Source organism: Erinaceus europaeus, chromosome 4, assembly GCF_950295315.1.
Source record: "Erinaceus europaeus chromosome 4, mEriEur2.1, whole genome shotgun sequence".
In the NCBI taxonomy this organism is placed as follows: domain Eukaryota; kingdom Metazoa; phylum Chordata; class Mammalia; order Eulipotyphla; family Erinaceidae; genus Erinaceus; species Erinaceus europaeus.
This window is the reverse complement of record NC_080165.1, coordinates 66,187,328-66,210,701: the sequence shown is the minus strand read 5'-3', so window position 1 is coordinate 66,210,701 and position 23,374 is coordinate 66,187,328. Positions and strand designations below refer to the sequence as shown.

Sequence of the window (23,374 nt, the reverse complement as noted above, 5' to 3'; positions counted from 1 at the left end):
GTCTGAGGCTACAGAACGCCCAGGCTCAAACCACCCCCCCCCACACACACACACACACACACATCACTGTAAGCCAGAGCTGATCGGGTTTTTTTTGCCTTTTTTTTTTTTCCTTCTCACCACCTAACTCTGGTTTTTGGTGGTGCTGGGATTGAACCTGAGATCTTAGTGCCTCAGGTATGAAAGTCTTTTTTTGTGTAAACCTTTGTGCTGTTCTCCTAGCCCACCATTCCACTTTATTTATGTATTTATTTACTTATTTTAGAAACTGACACACACACACATACGAGGGGGAGGGAGAGAACATAGCACTAAGCTCTAAGTTTCTCTCTTTCTTTTTGAAAGATTTTATTTATTTATATATTTATTAATGAGAAACATAGGAGGCGAGAGAAAGAGCCAGGCATCACTCTGGTACATGTGCTACCGGGGATTGAACTTGAGACCTCACGCTTGAGAGTCTGATGCTTTATCCACTGTGCCACCTTGGGAGTTTCTTTCAGTGTGATGGGGACCAGGCTTGACCCTGAGTTGAACATATAGCAAAGCAGTGCACAATCTAAGTGAAGCTATTTTGCTGGTCCACCATTCCACTTTAGATGGAGAAAGCTATGGTTCAGATAAATTAAGTAACTTATCTAAGGCCATACAGTACACAGTTTGCAGGTGGTAAATCTGTGACTTAAACTGAGATCTAACTCCAAAGTTAGGGTGCTTTCCATAAACTCAGTGTAGATTCAGGTTTTATTGGGACTAAGATTTATACAGGGTCAGGGCATCTCTTTAAAGAAAACAACACAGGGATGACTAGGAGGCTCACTTAGATGGTGTTCTTACTTTTATCGTGGGCATGATCCAGGTTTGAGCCCAGCTCCTACTGCAATGGAGGAAAGCTTTAGTACTGTGATGTTTCTTTTCTTTTCCTTTTCTTTCCTTTTCCTTTCTTTTCTTTTTCTGATACTGTGATGTTTTTGTCTTTCTAGCTTTATTTTTCTTTCCTTTATCCTCTTTTCTTTACTTTCTTTTCTTTTAGCATAAAGAAAAGAAATAAAATAAATTTATTTATTTATTTTTTGCCTTCAGGGTTATATCACTGGGGCTCAGTGCCTGCACTGTGAATCCACTGCTCCTGGAAGCCATCTTTTTTCTATTGTTGTCATTGCTGTTTTCGTTGTAGGATAGGACAGAGAGAAATGGAGAGAGGAGGAGAGAAAGATAGACACCTACAGACCTACTTCACCTCTTGTGAAGTGACCCTCCTGCAGGTGGTGGAGCCAAGGGCTCGAACTGGGATCCTTGAGACAGTCCTTTTGCTTAACCTGGTGCGCTACCACCCAGCCCCTTTTAGCTCTGTTTTCTACCTGAAAACATCAACCTGGGTGACTTAGGAGTTGGTGCAGTGAATAAAGCACTAGACACTCAAGCATTAGGTCCCAAAGTTGATCTCAGGCATCGAACCTACCAGAGTGATACTCTGGTGTTCTCTCTCATAAATAAACTTATTTATTTTAAAAAGTAAGCCAGTAGTGTGAGCAAGGAGTTGGTGCAATAGATAAAATATTAGGCCCTCAAGCATGATGTCCTGAGTTTAGTTGTTGGCAACACTTATGCCAGAGTGATGCTCTGGTTCTCTCTCCTGTAGACCTAGAATGATGAAATCTTAGTGATGACAAAAAAAAAAGAAAAAGAAAGAAAAAAAGGAGCTTGGCAGTGGGCCTTATTAAGTGCATATATTACCATGCACAAGGGTCCGGGCCCTGGTCCCCACCTGCATGGGGAAAGCTTCACAAACAGTGAAGCAGGTATTCAATCAATCAATCTCTCTCTCTCTCTCTCTCTCTCTTTCTCGTTTTATTTATAAAATGGAAACACTGACAAGATCATAGGATAAGAGGGGTACAATTCCTGCCACCAGAACTCCATATCCCATTCCCTTCAGTCTCTGTCTCACTTCCCCCTTCCCTCTCACATCTCTCTGCCCTATCAAATTAAATAAATAAAAAATTAGTTCAAGTCCCCAGCTCCCTACTTGCAGGAGGTTCGCTTCGTAAGTGGTGAAGCAGGTCTGCAGTTGTCTATCTTTCTCTCCTCCTCTCTGTCTCCCCCTCCTCTCTCGATTTCTCTTTGTCCTATCCAACAACAACAACAGCTATTACAATAACAACCACAACAAGGGCAACAAAATGGGAAAAATAGCCTCCAGGAGCAGTGGGTTCATAGTGCTGGCACCAAGCCCCAGTGATAACCCTGGAGGCAAAAAGAAAAAAGTTGAAAAAATAAAATAAAATAAGAAAAACAATACACAGTCACAAAATGGAAGATAATAAAGTGAAATCACAACAAAACTAAGTCAAAGGCAGGGGAGGTAGCCTAATGGTTGTGCAAAGAGACTATCATGCCTGAGGCTTTGAAGTCCCAGGTTCAAACCCCCCCCCCCCACACACACACCATAAGTCAGAGCTGAACTGTGCATCTGGTAAAAATAAATAAATAAATAAATAAATAAATAAATAAATAAATAAATAAGAAAGAAATAAGAACATAAATAACATAAAATTTGTCGGGAGTCGGGCGGTAGTGCAACGGGTTAAGCACAGGTGGCGCAAAGTGAAAGGATCCCGGTTCGAGCCCCCAGCTCCCCACCTGTAGAGGAGTCGCTTCACAGGTGGTGAAGCAGGTCTACAGGTATCTGTCTTTCTCTCCTCCTCAGTCTTCCCCTCCTCTCTGCATTTCTCTTTGTCCTATCCGACAATGACGACATCAACAACACTAACTACAACAATAAAAACAACAAAGGCAAAAAAAGGAAATAAGTAAATAAATATTTTTTAAAAATTTTAAATAAAATAAAATTTGTCTCTGTACACAAAATTTTAAAAAGTCAAAATATCACAATGTGCAGGAAAGTAATATAATACTTGTGTCAACTGGCCAACTGTAGTGCCTTTTTAAGGTGTGTGTGTGTGTGTGTGTGTTGGTTTTGTTGTTTTGTTTTGTTTTTTGGTTATTTCTCCATAGGACAATGTTTTTGTAATATTTTCCATAAGAAAATTAAAAGATAACCCATGAGTTATCTTTTAGTGTTCATTAGCATGATTGATTGGAAGTGTTTTGTTTAATTTTTAATACTTTATTTATTTTCATGAAAGAGATTAGAAGAGGGGAAATAGCATAATGGTTGTGCAAAGAGACTCTCATGCTTGTGGCTTAAAAGTTCCAGGTTTACTGTTGAATGTAAAGCATTAATTCCCCAATAAAGAAATAATTTAAAAAAAAAAAAAAAAAAGTTCCAGGTTCAATTCCCTGCACCACCATAAGCCAGAGCTGAGCAGTGCACTGGTAGAGAGGGGGAGGGGGAGGGGGAAGGAAGAAGAAAGGAAAAGAAGATGGACCAGAGCTCTGCTCCGTTTTGGCATATGGTGGTGTCCAGGGATTGACCCTGTAGCCTCTGGGGCCTCTTGTTGTGAAACTCTGTTGCATCCTCACTGTGCTGTCTCCATGTGCAGAGCTGGGCTTTGTGTTTTTTGTTTCTTTTCTTAATCAGTGGTTTCAGAACACATAGGCATCTTCCCCCCCCCAACTGCAGGCGGGGTGGGGGTTGCTTCACAGGTGGTGAAGTAGGTCTGCTGCTGTCTATCGAAATTTCTCTCTCCCTCTCTATCTCTCTGTCCTATCCAGTATATATATTAAGATAGTCGTGCAGTTTGGGAACACCTCCATCAAAGTTTCATCCATACCTGAGCCACAAGGTTTTAGAGCATTTCATGCTTTCTGGTACAGTGATTCATGTAAAATAGTCTTTGAGTTGGTGACACTTCTTAATCCTGTTTGCAGTAAGCCACATGGTTTTGTTATGGTTGTTGTTTGTTCTCACCAGAGCTGCACTGATGTTTTATTTGTTTATTTTATTTATTTATTTATTTATTTATTTTGGCACTTCATGAATTTGCATGTCATCCTTGTGCAGATACCATGCTAATCTCCTCGTTATCATTCCAATTTTAGTATATGTGCTGCTGAACTGAGCATGAGACAGACTTTTTAAAAAATAATTTTATTTATTTATTTACTTATTTATTCATTCATGAGAAAGATAGGAGAGAAAGAACCAGACATTACTTTGGTACATGTGCTTCCGGAGATCGAACTAGGGGCCTCATGGTTGAGTATCCAGTGCTTTATCCACTGTGCCACCTCCTGGACCACGAGACAGACTTTTTTCAGAGAGAGTGAACACAGCACCAGTTTCCTTTAGCGTCATAGAATTATTCCCAAAAAAAAAAAAAAGAATTATTCCCAGGTGTTGGGTAGGTGGTTGGCAATTGAACCTGGTTGTGGGCATAACGGCGCAGGCCCCCTTCCAAATGAGTTAGCTCACCAATCCCTAGCAAAAATTTTAATCTTTTCCAGTACAGTTTTCTCCTCTCCTCGTACTTGAGATGGAACAGAGTCTTTTGCATTAACAAAAGACTCATGATTAGACTTTTTTTTCTCATGAAACTGTGACCTTTTAGAGGAAATTTATTATAAAATACTAGATGCAAAAACATTCGAAACTGTTGGATGATTTGACTCAGAAAGGGAAAAACTGGGGGAAACTAACCAATAACCACCTTCAGGAATGTGAACCCTTTTGGATACTGGAATTGTGTATTATCATCAGTGTTTCTCTGAGGAGGGACTAACATAGCTACCTAATTAATAGATTCTGCAAGTTATGTTTTATTTTATTTTATTTTAATGGGGGGGGTCATCAGAGCACTGCTCATGGTGGTGCCAGGGACTGAACATAGGACATTGGAGCCTCAGGATGAGAGTCTTTTGCATAACTATTATGCTGTCTCCGTGGCATCATGGAAGAAAGAAAAGAAAAGAAGAGAGGGAGGAAAGAAAGAGAAAGAAGGAAGGAAGGGAGGGAGGGAGGGAGGGAGGGATATTTATTTGGTATCACATGTGGTGCCAGGGGTCAAACTCAGGACCTTATGATTGCATGTCCAATGCTTTATCTACCATGCTACTTCCCAGGTCACTGCAAGTCACTTTGAAGTTGTTGCTGTAAAATAGCTACAAAAATCTGTAAGTGAGGACACTTGAAAACTACCACAGCTGCTATGGGAGTTGATTTGAAATGCTGAATCCTAGGCTGGCAAAAAAGCTCACTTAGCTCAATGCTTTGCCCTGTGCATGACCCAGGTTCGAGCCCAGTCCCCACCACATCGAAGTAAGCTTCAGTGTTGTGATTTCTTTCCCTCTCTCTCTCTCTCTTTTTTTTTTTTTTTAGAATTTTTTAAATTTATTCTTGAGAGAGATAGGAGGAGAGAAAGAACCAGATATCACTCTGGTACGTGTGCTGCTGGGGATTGAACCTGGGACCTCATGGTTAAGAATCCAATGCTCTATCCACTGCGACACCTCCTGGACCACCCTCTCTCTCTTTCTGCTTCTATTTCTCTGTCTGGAAAAATCTGTCAACTTACCCACTCCCCATCTGCAGGGGTAGATGCTTCACTATCGGTGAAGCAAGTCTGCAGGTGTCTTTTTCTGCCCCTCTTTATCTCCCTTCTCCTCTCAATTTCTCTCTGTCCTGCCAAATAAAAATAGAAAGAAAAAAAACAAAAAGGCCGCTGGGAGCGGTGGATTCATAGTGCAGGCAATGAGCCCCAGCAATAACCCTGGTGGCAAAAGAAACAAACATCTGTCAACCTAGAGCAGTAAAATCATGGATATGACTGGAAGAGAAGAAAAAAAAGGAAGGGAAACAGAAACACAGAATGTCAGGCCACACCCAAAACTGCTGAACCAGAGTCTTCCTTTTTACAAATCCCAGGTAAGTCTGTGTAGGTGGTGGGTTTGTCAGAATAGCCCTGTACTAGACTTTATTTAGCAGGGTGCTGGTGTGCAGGACTTGCATGCTGGAAGCTCCCAGTGTAATCCCAGGTGCCATATAGATTGATTGGGAGTGGTACTCTGGCTTTGCTTTTTTTTTTTTTTTTTTTTGAAACCAGAGCACTGCTCAACTCTGGTTTTATGGTTGTATAGGGGATTGAACCTGGGACTTTGGAGCCTCTGGCATGAGAGTCCCTTTTCATACCATTATGCTGTCTACCCCAGCCCCTGGCTTCTTTTCTTATGTGAAACTTTGTGAAATATATAAAACTTAGAAATAATGGTCCGGGAGGTGGCACAGTGTATAAAATGTTGGACTCTCAAGCATGAGGTCCTGAGTTCAGTTCCAGGCAGCACATGTGCCAGAGTGATGTCTGGTTCTTTCTTTCCTCCTATCCCTCATTAATGAATAAAATACTTTTTTTATTAATTTGTCTTGAGAGAAAGACACACAGAGAAATACCAGAGCGTTGCTCAGCTCTGGCTTCTGGTGGTGCAGGGGTTGAACCTGGGACTTAGGAGCCTCAGGCATGAGAGTCTGTTTGCATAACCATTATGCTGTCTCCCCCACTGATAAATTATTTTTAAAAAAAAAAATCTTAAAAGTAGTTTATTTAGTGTCAGGGAGGATAGCATGATGGTTATGCAAACAACTCATGCCTGAGGCTCTGAGGTCGGGGGGCTCGAACTTGGGTCCTTGCGCACTGCAACATGTATGTTCAACCAGGTGCGCCACCACCCGGCCCCCAATTTATTTATTTTGGATAGAGAAATAAATTGAGAAGAAATGAGGAGCCAGAGAGGGAGTGAGAGACAACTGTAGCACTGCTTCACAACTCGTGAAGTTTCCCCTGCTGCAGGTGGCTAGTGGGGACTTGAATCTTGGTCCTTGTGCAGTACAACATGTGTGCTCTGCCAGGTGCACCACCACCAAGCCCCTGAAATTAATGAAGAAAAAAAAGACTTAAGCAGGAACTCCCTGGTGAGCCCCACCCTAGCTTGGCAGTTGGTCTTTTTCCTCTCTGCGTCTGGCCCTGTCTTCTAGTAGTAACCCATTGTGTAGATTCATTACATGCCTGTTTTTTAATCACTCCCTCAGCCCAGTTGTGAAAGCTTAAGAACAGAGACATCTTCCTATTTGACCTCCAGCTCCCCCACCCACCCTGCTTGGCACACCAAAAACACCATTTATGAAGCATCCATTGTGTGCCAAGACCTTTGCCTCTTGTACCTAACTTGTCCCTTAAGCTTGTAGACTGAAATAGATATCCCTACTTTATAGATGAAGGAACAGAGAGTCTTCATCAGTTGCCAGGGGTCAGAAGTAGCAAAACTGGAAGTGTCTGATTCCAGAGCCTTCAAAGTGACCAGTAAATGTTGAATCACTTGCTTACTTGATTGTTCATCAAAACATTCATTAATGCTCTTGGAGGCTTAGGAGAAAATAAAGACAAGTACCGAGATAGATTTACTCAGTGGGCCAACAGGTAGGTCAGCCTGTGGGATACACCTTTTACCGAACTTGAAGACCTGGTTTCCTGCTTCTGGTCCCCACGTAGGAGCACCACTCAAAGGTCAAGCTTCACAAGCCATGAAGTAGTGCTGTGGTGTTTCTCTTTGCTCTCTTTCTCTCTTTCTCCCTCTCCCACCTCTTCCCATTCCCTACGTCCTTGTCCCTCTCTGTCTCTCATCCTCTATTTGGAAAAAGGGAAAATAAAAGAATTCATAGAGAGTGATGGAATTACTCAGACACACCTCCAAAAAAATGAGGAAACAATTTCCTCTTGGTGAACTCTGGGGTCAGCTTTCGAGGAGCAGAGCTCTGGAATACCACAACCCCCCCCCCCACACACACACACACACCTGTCCAACTTGGAGGCTGAACTGACCCTGGAGCAGGGAAGTGACTCTTCCACCATCCTACCCCTTTCCAACAACCCTCTGTGACTCAGCAGAGTAACCAAGGGTCTGAAATCAGACATGAAGGAAGGAAAATAAAACCTCAAAAATGTTTTCTTTTCCTGGAGGAATTTCCCTTTCATGTCTCTCATTCCTCTGCCAGGGCACTGAGGAAGCTTTGGGCCTGTGGTTAGCTGCTTCCGCCTGACTGTGTGATCTTAATTGAATTAAGAACCCATCTGTGCCTCAGTTTCCTTATCTGTAAAGGAAGGATAACATAAATTAGAGCATTTAAATAGTTTTTGTCAAGCATTTAGTACAATGCCAGACAAAGTAATTCATTATGTAAATGTTATTCTTGTTATTTTAGGTATGGGGCAGTTATTAATACCTGAAAGAGCTTTGTGCAAAACTTGCATTCTATTTTTATTCATTCTAGTCTCACCCCAGAATTTGCATGGATTTTCAATTATTCATGCTGTGGAGCACATGAGGGGGCAACTGCAAATGGATGAATAAATTAATAAATTAGGAAGTGCTGAGTTTTGCTCTCAGAAAATGAGGTGACTGTAATGGACAAAGAAGCATGACTCAATAGATTGGTAATCTGGGAATAACCTCTTTTTTTTTTTTTTTTTTTCTGGGAGGGGGTTGGCCTGCTGGGAATTTCCTATCATGGGATAGACAGGCCTCCCAACTAAAAGATAGTCAGTCTACTTATTGATCAGGTCAGTAGGAAGATACACAATAGGAAGGAAAAGAGGGCCTCCTGCTAGACATGGGAGTCTTAGCCTTGGTTTGGTTTCAGAATTGCCTGATGATAAAAAATACTGTGGGTCTCATACCTAGAGATTGGGAAATCCAGGTCTGGAAGTGAAGCAGGGGCATTGGAATTCTGAACAAGTTCACCAGGTCATCAGGAATGAAGCCAAGCAGTAAATGGAATAATAATAACAGCTCGTGCTACTGGGGCCTGGCAGTGGTGCACCTTGTAGAGCACACATGTCACAATGTGCAAGGTCTTAGGTTTAAGCTCCCAGGGGAAGGGGGTGGGGGGCTTCACTAATGGTGGAGTGGTGCTGCCAGTATCTCTCTTTGTCTCTCCCTTTGTGTCTCCCCCTTCCCTCTTCTCTGTATCCAAAATATATAAATAATTTTTTTTTAAAGTCAGCATAACTAGGGAAAGATAGAAACAGACTGTGCGGGGGGGGGGGGGGGGGGCAGGGTAGCGGGGCGGGCACATGGCGCAAAGCACAAGAACCACCATAAGGATTCCGGTTTGAGTCCCCACCTGCAGGTCGCTTCACAAGCGGTGAGGCAGGTCTGCAGGTGTCTGTCTTTCTCTCCTCCTCTCTGTCTCTCCTCCTCTCTCCATTTCTCTCTGTCCTATCCAACAACAAGGACAACAAAATGAGGAAAATGGCCTTTAGGAGCAGTGGATTGATTCCTAGTGCAGGCACCGAGCCCCAGCAATCACCCTGGAAGCAAAAAGAAATGAAAAGAGATTGTAGGTATGGATTGGCATGCCAACACCCATGTCCAGCAGAGAAACCATTACAGAAGCCAAAACTCTCTCTCACTTTTGCACCCCAAAAAGAATTTTGGACCATATCTCAGAGGGGGAGAAATGTTGGGGAAATAATTAGAGGGCTCTGAACTCCCAATTCTATTAGGACCCAGAGAGAGAAGAGAAAGAAAAGGAAAGACACTCAGAAGTAGTAATAGGTTTAACTGTGACTTAAAAATGGAAGAAAAGGTAGAACCATAGAAAAAGTGGGGGGAAAATATAGATAGATAGTTACAGACATAATAGTCAACTCATATCTGTGACCTTGGGAGAACTACTGCAGTTTCCAATGGAGGGAAAGGGGACACAGAACTCTGGTGGTGAAAACAGTGTGGAATTGTAACCCTCTTATCTTGTAATTTTGTAAATCAATTTTTTAAAAGCAGCAAAAAAAAAAATGTTATTTTTTTTTAATTCCTGGGGCCCTTTTTTTAAAAAATATTTTTATTTGTTTATTATTGGATAAAGACAGAAATAGAGAGGGGTGGAGGAGATAGAGAAAGAGACAGAAAGACACCTGCAGGGCAGGGGTAGATAGTATAATGATTATGCAAACAGACTCTCATGCCTGAGGCTCCAAAGTCTCAGGTTCAATGCCTTGCACCACCATAAGCCAGAGCTAAGCAGTGCTCTGGTTAAAAAGAGAGAGAGAGAGATACTTGCAGACTTGCTTCACTACTCATGAAGCTTTCCCTTATAGTTGGGGGGGGGGGTGCTGGGGGCTCAAACACAGGTCCCTGTGCATTATAACATGTGCACTCAACTAAGTGTACCACCACCCAGCCCCAAAATTTTTGCTTGCTTTTAATATATTAATTTATTTATAAAATGGAAGTATTGACAAGACCATAGAATAAGAGAGGTACAATTCCATATAATTCCCACTACCAGAACTACGTATCCAATCTCCTCCCTTGAAAGCTTTCGTATTCTTTGTCCCTCTGGGAGTATGGACCCAGGATCATTATGGGGTGCAGAAGGTGGAAGGTCTGGCTTCTGTAATTGCTTCCTCGCTGAACATGGGTGTTGACAGGTCAATCCATACTCCCAGCCTGTTTCTCTCTTTCCTTAGTGGGGTAGGGGGTCTGGGGAGATGGGGCTCCAGGACACCTTGGTGGAGTCGTCTGCCCAGGGAAGTCAGGTTGGCATCATGCTAGCATCTGGAACCTGGTGGCTGGAAAAAGAGTTAAGATATAAGGCAGAACAAATTGTTGACTAATTATGAACCTAAAGACAAGAATATTGCAGATGAAGATTTGGGTCTCCATTTTGGAAAAAGTTAATAGGTCTATTTTAGGTATATTCCAAGAGGTCCATGACCTTACAAGTTTTTGTCTGAGCTTGACATCTAACATGCTGGTAACCTGTTATTGTCTGGAGAGGTGGTGTTATAATTGGAAAAAAGGACTAGACAGCTGGGTCAGGGAAGAGAGTAGCTCCCACGTATGGGGAAAGTATATGAATATTGTTAACTGTAAACCCCACAGATTTGATCCGAGGCCCTTAATATTTTTATTATCTTTATTTATTGGGTAGAGACAGCCAGAAATTGAGAGAAAGGGGGATGTAGAGAGGGTGAAAGACAGAGAGACACCTGCAGCACTGCTTCACCACTTGTGAGGCTTTCCCCCTGCAGATGGAGACCAGGAGCTTGAATCCAGGTCCTTGCTCATTGTAACATATGCGCTCAACCAGGTACGCCACCACCTGGCCCCTATTCTCTTTATTTATTGGATAGAGACAGCCAGAAATCAAGAAGTAGGGGAAGGTAGAGGGGGAAGAGAGACATCTGCAGCACTGCTTCACCACTTGCAAAGCTTTCTTTCTGCAGGTGGGGACCATGGGCTCAAATTGTAATATGTGTGCTCAACCAGGTGCACAACCACTGGGCTCCAATTTCTCTAACCTTTATAACCATTCCTCCAAGGCGGTGTGTTTTATTCCCATTGTAGAGATATGAACACTGAGGTTTAAGTAATTTGGTTAAGGTCATACAGCAGAGCCATTAAATTAATCTAGGTCAAGTCTACAAGATTGAGGTGTTTTTGCTACATCCCGCGCTGCAGGGGGTAAAGCCTGGAAGAAACTTCCCAGAAATTAAAACCAAGATTGTTCCCTGGGTGGTAAACTATAAAATTGATACATCATAAGTCAGAGCAAAGATATGCAAACTAATTTAAAGATACACAAAGGCTCCCAGAGCAGCAAGGCTTGACCTTAACCCCTGCCCTCTATTAACATATCTAAAGAAAGAATGTGTCGGTGGGGGGTGAGAAAGTGTTTGGGCCTCTTAATGTAGCACTCAGTAACTGGCTAATGGGGGGAAGGGGAGTCCTGGCCCACCGATCCCTGTTACTTTGTGGTCAGGCCTCAATTCTTTCCCTGGACTTCTTTTTCTTTCCTAACCTTTCTGGTGGCTATTTCCTTCTGAGGCTTCTCTTTCTCTATCCAAGCATTAAATATTGGGTTGTTGGAAAAGCCATGACACATTTGTGCTTAGAAATACATAGAAAAAATACGACACGGCTTCCAACTGCCCAGTTGGTGTGTTAGGCCCTGGAGGTAGCTCAGTGAGTAGAGGTCATGTCTTACCATATTCCAGGCCCTAGGGTCAAGTCCTGGCACCACACAGAAGCACCATGTATAGCATCAAATGAACTCTATTGATGGGGGAGTGTTACTTTGATGTCTTGCTCTCTCTCCTCTTTCCCTATCTCTAAAGAAATAGAGGGGGCAGGGTACAGATAGCATAATGGTTATGCAAAGAGACTCTCATGTCTGAGGCTCAAAATCCCCCAAGTTTAATCCCCACACACACTACCACAAACCAGGGTGCTCTAGTATAAATAAATAAATAAATAAATAAATAAATAAATAAATAAATAAAATAAGACTTGCAAGTTTAAGGTCCTGAGTTTGATGCCTAGCAGTATATAAGCCAGATTGATGCTCTGGTTCTCTCTTTTTCTATCTCTTATTAGTAATCGAAGTAGAAAACTTTAAGTATATTTTTATGAGAGAGAGAAAGAGAGAGAGAGAAGAACTGAAACTCTGGCAGGGACTGAACTCATAACCTCATGCTTGAAAGTTCAACACCCACCCCCCAATCTACCTCACCACTTCCCAGACACAACACAAAATGTTTTAAAAACATAGAATTTCGCGGGTCGGGCAGTGGCGCAGTGGGTTAAGCGCATGTGGCGCAAAGCGTAAGGATCCCGGTTCGAGCCCCCGGCTCCCCACCTGCAGGGGAGTCGCTTCACAGGCGGTGAAGCAGGTCTGCAGGTGTCTATCTTTCTCTCCCCCTCTCTGTCCTCCCCTCCTCTCTCCATTTCTCTCTGTCCTATCCAACAACGAGCAACATCAACAATGGCAATAATAATAACCACAATGAGGCTACAACAACAAGGGCAACAAAAAGGGGGAAAAATGGCCTCCAGGAGCGGTGGATTCATGGTGCAGGCACTGAGCCCAGCAATAACCCTGGAGGAAAAAAAGAAAAAAAAAAACATAGAATTTTAAAAATGTATTGGGGTCAGGGGTAGATAGCATAATGATCGTGCAAAGAGACATGCCTGAAGCTCCAAAGTCTCAGGTTCAATCCCCAACATCACCATAAGCCAGAGCTGAGCAGTGCTCTAGTAAAAATAAAAAAAATAATAATAACTATATAAATAAAATTTTAAAATGTGTTGTGAAGCCAGTGGTGGCACATCCAGTAGAGCATACATTTTATGTATGAGGACCCGGGTTCAAACCCCTAATCCCCACCTGGGGAGGGGGTGAGGTAGGGTGTGGGAAACCTTCATGAGCAGTAGAGCAGTGCTACAGGTGTGTGTCTCTCCTCTCTCTCATTGTTTCTCACCTTTTGTAAAATAATAATAATAATAACAACAACAACAACAAAGAAAGAAAGAAAGAGGGAGTGGGGAGGAAATATGGCTATGAGAATGATGGAGTCATGAGGCTATCTAGCTCCATCAGTAACCCTGGTGAGAAAAAAACAAAAACTTACGTATCCAAGAAGTGGCAGTATTTAGTCTGGCCCCAGCTACTGTGCCTGGTACTTCCAGGTTTCTGCTGTAGACATCCAGACTCAAGACATCAGGGCTGAGCCAAGGAGATGGGAGAGTGTCCTCAGACATGACAAGGCATCTCACCCCAGCCGTGGACCTTAAAAGTTATTTTCCAGGACTGGGCAGTGGCATACCCCGTTGAACACACACCTTACCATGAGCAAGGACCCAGGTTAAAGTCCTCAGTCTCCACCTTTGGGGGGAGATGGGGCTCTTCATGAGCTGTGAAGCTGTGCTGTAGGTATCGGTCTTCTCTCTTTTTTGTTTTTGTTTGTTCTTTTTCTTTTTATCAGAGTACTACTCAGTTCTGGCTAGGTACTAGCAATTGAATCTGGGAATGAGTCTCTCTACATAACTACTATACTGTCTCACCTGCTCCCCTCTCCCTCTCAGTTTTTCCCTTCCTTCAGTTTCCCTGTCTATAAAAATACTAATAAATAAAATTTTAAAAATAAAAAGAAGTGGCACAATAGATAAAGCACTGGATTCTCAAATATGAGGTCCCGCTTTCAATCTCTGGCAGCACATATACTAGAGTGATATCTGGTTCTCTCTCTCTCTCTCCTCCTATCTTTCTCATTAATAAATAAATAAAATCTTTTAAAAAGATTAAATAAAAAGAAGTTACTTTCCATCAGCCTGAGAGATGTAAAGAACTCACAAGTATGAGTTTTTTTTTTTTTTTTTTTTTTGCCTCCAGGGTTATCACTGGGTCTCGGTGCCATTCACTACGAATCTATTGCTCCTGGAGGCCATTTTTTGCACCACCTCCCGGACCACAAGTATGAGGTTCTTAGTTGAGTCTCTAGCATTGCATATGCCAGTGTGATATCCAGTTCTCTCATTAGTTTGTTAATAAATCTTTAAATTTTCAAGCAGTGGAATATATATATATATATATGGGGGATTTGAACCTGGGACTTCGGAGCCTCAGGAAGGAGAGTCTCTTTGCATAACTATTATGCTATCCACCCCCACATAAATCTTTTAAATTTTTATTTAACATTTTGATGTATTTACTTACCTACTTCAATTTACAGCACTGCTCAGCTTTGCCTTACGGTGGTATAAGGGGGTTGAACCCAGCACTTTAGAGCCTCAAGGATGAAACTTATCACATAACTGTCATGCTAACTGCCCTACCCTTATTTTTATTAATTTTATTTTTCAAATAGAGGCAGAGACATAGAAAGAAACCACAGCACTAAATACATCTTTAGAAGATACTTTATTGTGGTCCGGGAGGTGGCGCAGTGGATAAAACATTGGTCTCTCAAGCATGAGGTCATTATTAAATAAACTAATTAATAAATGGAAAGAAAATACTTTATTATTTTTTAATTTCAGTTTCTTTGTGAAATGGAATAGTAGGGGCCAGGCACTGGTGCATTTGGTAAAATGTGTTGCCATACACAAGGACTAGGATTCAAGCCCCCATGCCCCCAGCTCCCATCTGCAGGGAGGGAAGCTTCATGAGCAGTGAAGCAGTACTTCAGGTGCCTCTCCCTCTCTTCCCCCTTCCTTCTCAGTCTCTGTCCAAAAAATGAAATAGTAATTCATACCTTAAATAACTGTTGTGAGGATGCAATAGACAATAGCTATTGCCGGCACTGGCTAAGAGTCCTATTTATGCCAGCTTTTTAGTATGTCTGGCTGGTGAGGGGCTTCACCTTAATTTCTGTGACTATTTCCAAAACAACATGTGAAACAAAGCACCTTTCTTGTAAATCTGTATTATCACTCAGATTTCTAATCAGAGGAACTGGAAACACTTTCCATTGAAAGGTCAGAGTCAGACTCCCCAGAGTTTTCCTATCACTCCACCACTATCCAGATGGCAAGCAGTCTCTAAAGTGTCTGAGTCTTGCACTTCTATAGTCATAAGCTATGCTCAGAACTTTTCATTAGCTCCCTATAAAAACCTTTTTGTGCTTTCCCTTTCTGTCCTTATTTCATAAGTTCTGCCTGTAAGATCATCCAGTAGTCATCCTTCTCATTTTGACTTATCCTGCCTAACATGATTGCTTTAAACTTTATCCAAGGTGAGGCAAAGGAGATAATTTCATAATATTTAACAGCTGAATTATATATATATCACAACTTTCTTAGTCACTCATCTGTCATTGGGCATTTGGGTTACTTACAAGTTTGGGCTATTACAAACAGTGCTGCTATGAACACAGGTTCTTTTTTCTTTTGCTTCCTTTGGATATAAAAAGAAAAAAAAAAAAGTAAAACTTGGACTAGGTTTGGTGTTATGTACCAAAGCAAAGGACTCTGGAGAAAGGAGGGGTTAGGAGTGGGGGCCATTAAGGTCCTGATGCATGATGGTAGAAAAGGATGTAAGTTGGGGGGGTAGGGTGAGAGTTTTTCTAGACACTTGTCACAAGGAGATGAGAAATTGTTCCCATGTGTCAGCGACTGTACTGTGTAATCCAGTAAACCTTCCACTAAAGAAAGAAAAAGAAACAAAACAATTTAACTAGCTTTTCTGCTTACTTCTCTCCCAAACTCTAAAACTTAGGCACCCAGGTTCTAGTCCTGACGAAAACACTTTAGTAGTTCATTCATTGCCTTTCTGCATAAGGCCTTTCATGATCTGCTGTACTTTTTCAGGCAGAACCCCCCCCCCCTTTTTGGGGGGGGGGTTCCTACCCTGGTGGGAGAACTAAAGTGTGAACTAAGTGAATCTCTGGATATCTGGCTCTCAGTAGGAAAGTTACTGTAAGATATGTTTACCATGCATGAATCTCTAATGTGGACCCAGCTCAGTTCTAAACACTTTGCATCCTTACAGCTCTCTGGTATGGGAATACTTCATTCCTAATTCTACTAGATTCACTGACGGTTCCTTCTGAGTAAGCCATGGTGCACTAGAGATCTGTCTGGCTGGGTAAGGAAGAATGAGAGGCAGTGCTAGACCTGGGGTGGGGTGCATTGCTCCTGCTTTATCTAGGAAGGTCAGGCAAAGCCTCTCAGAAAGGAAAAGACAAAAATTGACCAGAGAACTAAGGCAAGAGGGCAAAGGAGCTATGCGGGTCTCTGGGGAAGAGGGGAGAAGGCATAATTTAGCTCCTTTTGACAGATAGGAGACCTACTGTCTAGAGTAAGTGGCAGAGCTGGTTTTAATCCAGGCTTGGAATGGTGTCTCTCTCTCTCTCTCTCTCTCTGGATAACGACAGGGCTGAGGAGACAGCATAATGGTTATGCAAACAGATTCTCACATCTGAGGCTCTGAGGTCCCAGGTTTAATTCCCAGCCCCACCAGAAGCTGAGTTGAGCAGTGCTCTGATCTTTCTCTCTGTATCACTCTCTCTCAATAAAATAAAATAAAGAGAGAGAAAGACAGACAGGATGAAAGAGAACACAGCACTGAAGCTTCCTTCAGTGCAGTGGGGGCTAGGCTTGAACCTTGGTCATGAATATGTCAAAGCAGTGCATTCTCCAAATGAGCTGTTTTCCTTTCTTTCTTTCTTTCTTTCTTTCTTTCTTTCTTTCTTTCTCTCTTCCTTCCTTTCTTTCTCTTTCTCTCTCTCTTTCTCTCCCTTTCTTTCCTTCTTTTTCTTTCTTTCTTCCTTTCTTTCTCTCTTTCTCTCTCTTTCTCTCCCTTTCTTTCCTTCTTTCCCTTCCTTCCTTCCTTCCTTCCTCCCTCTCTCTCTCTCTCTCTCTCTCTCTCTCTCTCTTCTTTCTTTCTTTCTTTCTTTCTTTCTTTCTTTCTTTCTTTCTTTCTTTCTTTCTTTCTTTCTTTCTTTCTTTCTTTCTTTCACCAGAGCACTGATCACCTCTGGCTAATGGTGGTGCAGGAGATTGAACCTGGGACTTTGGAGCCCTTAGGCATGAGAGTCTTATTTTCATAACCATTATGCTATCTACCCACTGCCCAACGAGCTGTTTTTCTAGCCCTTGGTTTTTGTATCTTTTGGCTCACTGTTAGCCATGACCCTCCACTGTCCTTTGTGGGTTCCAGTAAGTTGATGTCCCTTGGCAGGGAAGCCTGGACTAATAAACTGACTTGGTGTTGAGGATCACTTGGCGGCGGCTGTTCTCTTTTTTGTGTGTATGCATTTCTGTGGCCTTCGTTGGAGACAACTAGATTATATCAACTCTTCAAGCAGCCCCCATAGTATGCGGCTCTTGCAACACTGCAGACCAGGCCCTGAAGCATGGGGACGTGACTGAGGCAAATCTCCCCTTCACTGTGTTCAGACAGGTGCTACTAACCACTGTTCTATTTTGCCCTGCACCTGCCTTCAAACTTTAGCAGGATAAGGGGTATTTCATGAGAGCTAGGAAGCTGGGGAGCTAGCAAAATAGTCATACAACGGATTTTTTTTTTTTTTTTTTTTTTGCCATTAGGGTCATAGCTGTGGATTGGTGGGTGCTTAAAGGTCTCTACCACCATTTCAGGGTGGCCATTTTTTTTTCTTTTTTATAAAAGATGAAAGAGATAAGGAGAGAGAGAGAGAGACACCTATAGTATTTATTGCTCCAATGCCCCCTGAAACTTCCCTCCTGCATGTGGGGACTGGAGGCCTAAACCTAGATCCTTTCAAATAGTAACGTGTGTTTTACTAGGTGTTCCACCATCCTGGCCCCACAATAAACTTTCATGCCTGTGGCTTGGAGGTCCCAGGTTACTTTCAAATAGTAACGCACGTAAGGATCTAGGTACCACCGTAAGCCAGAGCTGAGCAGTGCTCTGATTTAAGAGAGACAGTAAAGGATTTTAGACAGAATGAAGTACAAGAGTTAAACAAAAGCATCAATGCTGGACAATTCAGTGGGCCTGGAGTAGATGTACATGGAGGCATGGTGGGGGGGGGGGGTTCTTTGTTAGGAGAAGCAGTTTTGGGTGGGGTAGATAGCATGATGATTATGCAAAGAGGCAAAGAGACTGTCATACCTGAGACTCCAGAATCCCAGGTTCAATCTCCCACACCACCATAAACCAGAGCTGAGCAGTGCTCTAGTTAAAAACAAGGGTAACAAAAGAGAATAAATAAATAAGTATTTTTTTTAAAAAAGGAGAGGCAGTCTTGTTTGTTTTTCTTGCAGAGTGATGGCCTTATATTGGGTTGTCAGAGTAGTTGTGATGCATTTTTGCATAGAAAAGTAAAAATATGTGGGTGGGGGTAGATAGCATAATGGTTATACAAAGCGACTGCTAAATTGCAGGTTCAATCCCTTGCACCACAATAAGCCAGAGCTGTGCAGTGCTCTAGTGTTTCTGTGTCTCTCTCTCTCTGCATCTCTCTCAAAAATAAAATAAATATTAAAAAAAAAAAAAGAAAAACAAAAAGATGTCATGACGTTTCTTTCTTATTTACTTATTTATTTTTACCAGAACACTGCTAAACTCTGGCTTTAATGGTGTTGGGGGTTGAGCTTGGAAGCTTTGGTGCCTCAGACACAATGGTCTTTGTACATAACCATTATACTGTCTTCTGATGCTACCATTTTATTTTTTTAATATATGCTTTGGGCAAGTAGCTTCTTTTTTAAACATTTTATTTATTTTGTTGCGAGAGGGAGAGAGAGAGACAGAGAGAGAAAAAAAAGAAACAGTGAGAGAAAGATAGAGAGCGAGACCAGAGTACTGTTCAGCTCAGGCTTATGGTGGTGCTGGGGATTGAACCTGGGATCTTTGGTGCCTCAGTCATAAAAGTCTTTTTTGCATAACCATTATACTATTTCCCCAGCCCCATCATAACTTTTCCACAACCCAATACATGTGTGATTTCATCCCTCTAGGGTGCTTTTTTCATTCAGATAGAGTCTGGTAGAGGGAGTGAGACCACAGCACTGGCACATCCTCTGGTGCTGTACTCCCATGTGGTGCCAGGGTTTGAACCTGGGAAGCCTGAATAATACACATGTACCCTACTTGGTGAACTATTTCTCTGACCTAGCAGTCTTTTCTTTTTGAGTAATGTTTTTTTTTTAATTTTTATATATTCTTAGATGTTTTATTCAATCTATTTCAGTGAGAGAAAAGATAGATAAAGAGAGAAACCAACCAGAGCACTGCTCAGCTCTGGTTTATGGTGGTGCTGGGGATTGAATCTGGGACTTTGGAGCCTCAGGCATGAAAGTCTTTTGCATAATTACAATGTTGTCTCCCCCCACCCTTTTATTTTCAAAGAAATATATTTGGCTTTCTTTTCCACCAGGTTATCACCGGGGCTCAGCGCCTGCACACATTTACCACTTCCAGCAGCCTTTTTTTGGATAGATGTAGGGGGCCAGGTGGTGCTCCTGGTTAAGCACACACAGTGTGCACAAAGACCTGCTCAAGAATCTGAGTTCGAGGGCCCGATCCCCACCAGCAGGGGAGTCACTTCACAAGCAGAGAAGCAGGTCTGCAGGTGTCTATCTTTCTCTCTCCCTGTCTCCCCCTCCTCTCTCAATTTCCCTCTGCCGTATCCAATAAAATGAAAAGTGGCTACCAAGGAGCAGTGGGTTTGTAGTGCAGGCACCAAGCCCCAGCGATAACTCTGGAGGCAAACAAGAGAGAGAAAGAGAGAAGGTAGGGGGGTGAGGGGGCAGGGGGAGGAGGAGGTCAAGATAACTTACTTAGTGTGCTTCTTTATTGTGTGTGGCACAAGTTCAAGCCCAACCCCCACTGCACTGAAGTTAACTTCAGTGTTGTGGTCCCCCCCGCCCTCTGCTTCTCTGTCTCTAACTAAAAATAAATAATAAAATGTTTCTTTAAAAATGAGGGGTGGGGGGAAAAAAGAGGAATGGAAAAAGAGAGACCTGCAGCACTGCTCTACTATTTGTGAAGCTCCCCCCCATCTCACACACACACACACACACACACACACACACACACACACACACACACACACACACGACTGAACCTAGGTCCTCACAGATAGTAACATATGCACTCTGCTGGGTGCCTCATCACCCAACCCCAGAAATAAAGTGAAAACATATTTGTGTGTTTGTGTGTGTTTAGACAGAAGCAGAGAATGAAAGATGCCACAGCACTGAAACTTTTAAAAAATATTTATTTATTCCTTTTGTTGCCCTTGTTGTTGTAGTTATTATTGTCATCATTGTTGGATAGGACAGAGAGAAATGGAGAGAGGAGGGGAAGGCAGAGAGGGGAAGAGAAAGATAGACACCTGCAGATCTGCTTCACCGCTTGTGAAGCAACTCCCCTGAAGGTGGGGAGCTGGGGCTCGAACTGGGATCCTTAGGCCAGCCCTTGCACTTTGTGCCACATGCGCTTAACCCGCTGCACTACTGCCCAACTCCCAGCACTGAAACTTCTTTCAGTGTAGTTGAGGGCTGGGCTTAAACCTCGGTTGCACACATGGTAAAGCAGCACATTGTCCAAGTAAGTTATTTACTGACCCAGAAATATATACATATATTTTTAAGGTGTTTTTTTTTGCCTCCAGAGTTATTTCTGGGGCTCAGTGCCTGCACTATGAATCCATTGCTCCTGGCAGCTACCTTTTCCATTTGTTGTTGTCGTTGTTGTTGTTGATAGAACAGACAAATTGAGAGAGGAGGGGAAGACAGGGGGGAGAGAAAGACACTTGCAGACCTGCTTCACCACTTGTGAAGTGACCCCCTTGCAGGTGGGGAGCCAGGGGCTCGAACCGGAATCCTTGTGCCAGTCCTTGTGTTTTGCATGATGTGTGCCTAACCCAGAGCACTCAACCAGGTCCCTGAGGTGTTTTTTATATATATATATATATATATATATATTATTAAAGATTTATTTATGAGTGCCAGGGGATGGCACACCTGGTTGAGTGCACATGTTACAAGGTGCAAAGACCTAGGTTCAAGCCCCTTGTCCCCACCTGCGGGAGGAAAGCTTTGCAAGTGGTGAAGCAGGGCTGCAGGTGTCTCTGTTTCTCTCCCTCTCTATCACCCCCTTCCCTCTCTGTTTCTGACAGTCTCTATCAAATTAATAAATAAGGATAATACAAAATAATTTAAAAAAATAAATAAGATGTATTTATTTGCTTATTTATGAAAGAAAGTGGAGAAGGAGTAAAAGAAACAGAGCATCATTGTGGCATATGCAACATCAGAGATCACATTTGACACATCATGCTTGAAGGTCTAACACTTAATCCACTGTGCCACATGATTGAAGTTTTGCTGGGGATCAGGCAGAGTAGCACAGGGAGCAAGTTGAGGAAGCCGGACCTACCCACCATGAAATAATGCTTTTCAGGCCAGTGCTGAGAGGCTGGTGCTGTGGGCTCAAACAGACACCTCACTGCAAAGCTGCCACCGAAGGAAGAATGATCTGTTAGACTTAGTGCGGGGAAATTAACTTGAGGGTGTGTAGAACTTTGAGGGGTAGATAAATGGAAAGGGGAAGGGAAAGAACAAATCATGTCAGAGCAAGTGGGAAAGAAAGAAATGAAATAGCACTGGATGGTGGCACACTTAGTTGAGCGCACATGCTACAATGAACAGGGACCCTGATTCAAGCCCCCAGTCCCCTACTTGCAGGGGGGAAACTTTTAGGAGTACAGGTGTCTCTCTGCCTTGCTCCCTCTCTATCCCCCCTTGCCCACTCAATTTCTTTGTCTCTATCCAGAATAAATAAATGTACATTAAAAAAGCAAAAATCAAAAACAAAAAATCTAAAATTAAAAAAAGAAATTAATGAGAAAAGCCAGAGGTATTAAAGGTCCTAGATCCAAACCTTCCTTTGCTCTCTCTCTCTCTCTCTCTCTCTCTCTCTTTCTTTTTTTTTTTTTTTTGCCTTCAGAGTTATTTCTGGGGCTGTACTACAATCCACTGCTCCTACTGGCCATTTTTTCCCCTTTTTATTGTATAGGACAAAAAAAATTGAGAGAGGTGGGGGAGATAGGGAGAAAGAAAGAGAGATACCTACATACCTGCTTCACTACTTCGTGAAGCAACCCCTCTGCAGGTGGGGAGCCAGCAACTCAACCTGGGATTCTTGCTCAGGTCCTTGTGCTTTGTACTATGTGCTCTTAACCCAGTGTATCACCACCTGACCTCCTTCTATTTCTTTCGTTTCTTTTCTCTCTTTCTTTCTTTTTTCCTTTGGGAAAATGTTCTAGAAAATTTTTTAATGATTTTTTAATTTCTTATTAATAGTTTGTTACAAAATGATTAAGATTACAATGTGTAGTTCCACACCACATATCCCCACCTTTCCACCTCCCAAAGATAAGTTCTCACAAGTCTTACAGTTAGCTTGCTTTTGTTTTGTTTGGATTTTTTTTTTTTTTGCAAGTTCATGAAAATCATATCTCTAGATTTCACAATAGAGTGAAACCATCTAATAGTTTTCTTTCATCTCTATTTATTTTGCTAAACACAATTACCTCCAGTTCCATGCATTTTGGAGTGGGGGTAGATAGCATAATGGTTATGCAAATAGGCTCATGTTTGAGGCTACAAGGTCCCAGGTTCAATCCACACCACCACTATAAGCCAGAGCTGAGCTGTGCTCTGGTTAAAAAAAAAAAAATCCATTTGTCCCAAAGGACACAATATCATCTTTTTGGATTGTATTCCATGGTATATGTATCTCATAACTTATGTGTAAGTACCACACGCTAACCGATTGCGCCACTGGAGCTCCATCTCATAACTTCTTTGGCCAGTCATCCGTTGATGGACATTTAGACTGCTTCCACTCTTGTTGTTGTGAATAATGCAGCTATGAACCTAGGGGTTCATGTCTCTTCTAATTAAATGCATAAGTATTGCTGAATCATAAGGTACTTCCATGTTGGTATGCATGAGACCCCTTCTGTTTCATTTGGTTTAAATCCCCCCTGCTTAACACTTCATTCTATTTACATAACATTGTATTCTATTTACATAACCTCTGTTAACAAGCACCACCCTCCCTCCAGGGCATTGGTGGTTTAGTGGTAGAATTCTCACCTGCTCCGCCCCCTCTCCTTGTCACACTGATTTTCACCAGTCACTT

At 42.4% G+C, this 23,374-nt stretch overlaps 1 protein-coding gene and 1 non-coding gene across 2 annotated transcripts in view; one reads left to right on the top strand and one right to left on the bottom strand.

Annotated features, from left to right (window-relative positions):
* The window catches only part of CCND3 (cyclin D3), a 169,544-nt gene that overhangs the window by 115,715 nt on the left and 30,455 nt on the right, over positions 1 to 23,374 (top strand). The window lies entirely within an intron of this gene.
* On the bottom strand, positions 3,923 to 4,029 carry LOC132538447 (U6 spliceosomal RNA). The gene has a single exon (XR_009549812.1). It is a non-coding gene; the product is annotated as a U6 spliceosomal RNA (small nuclear RNA).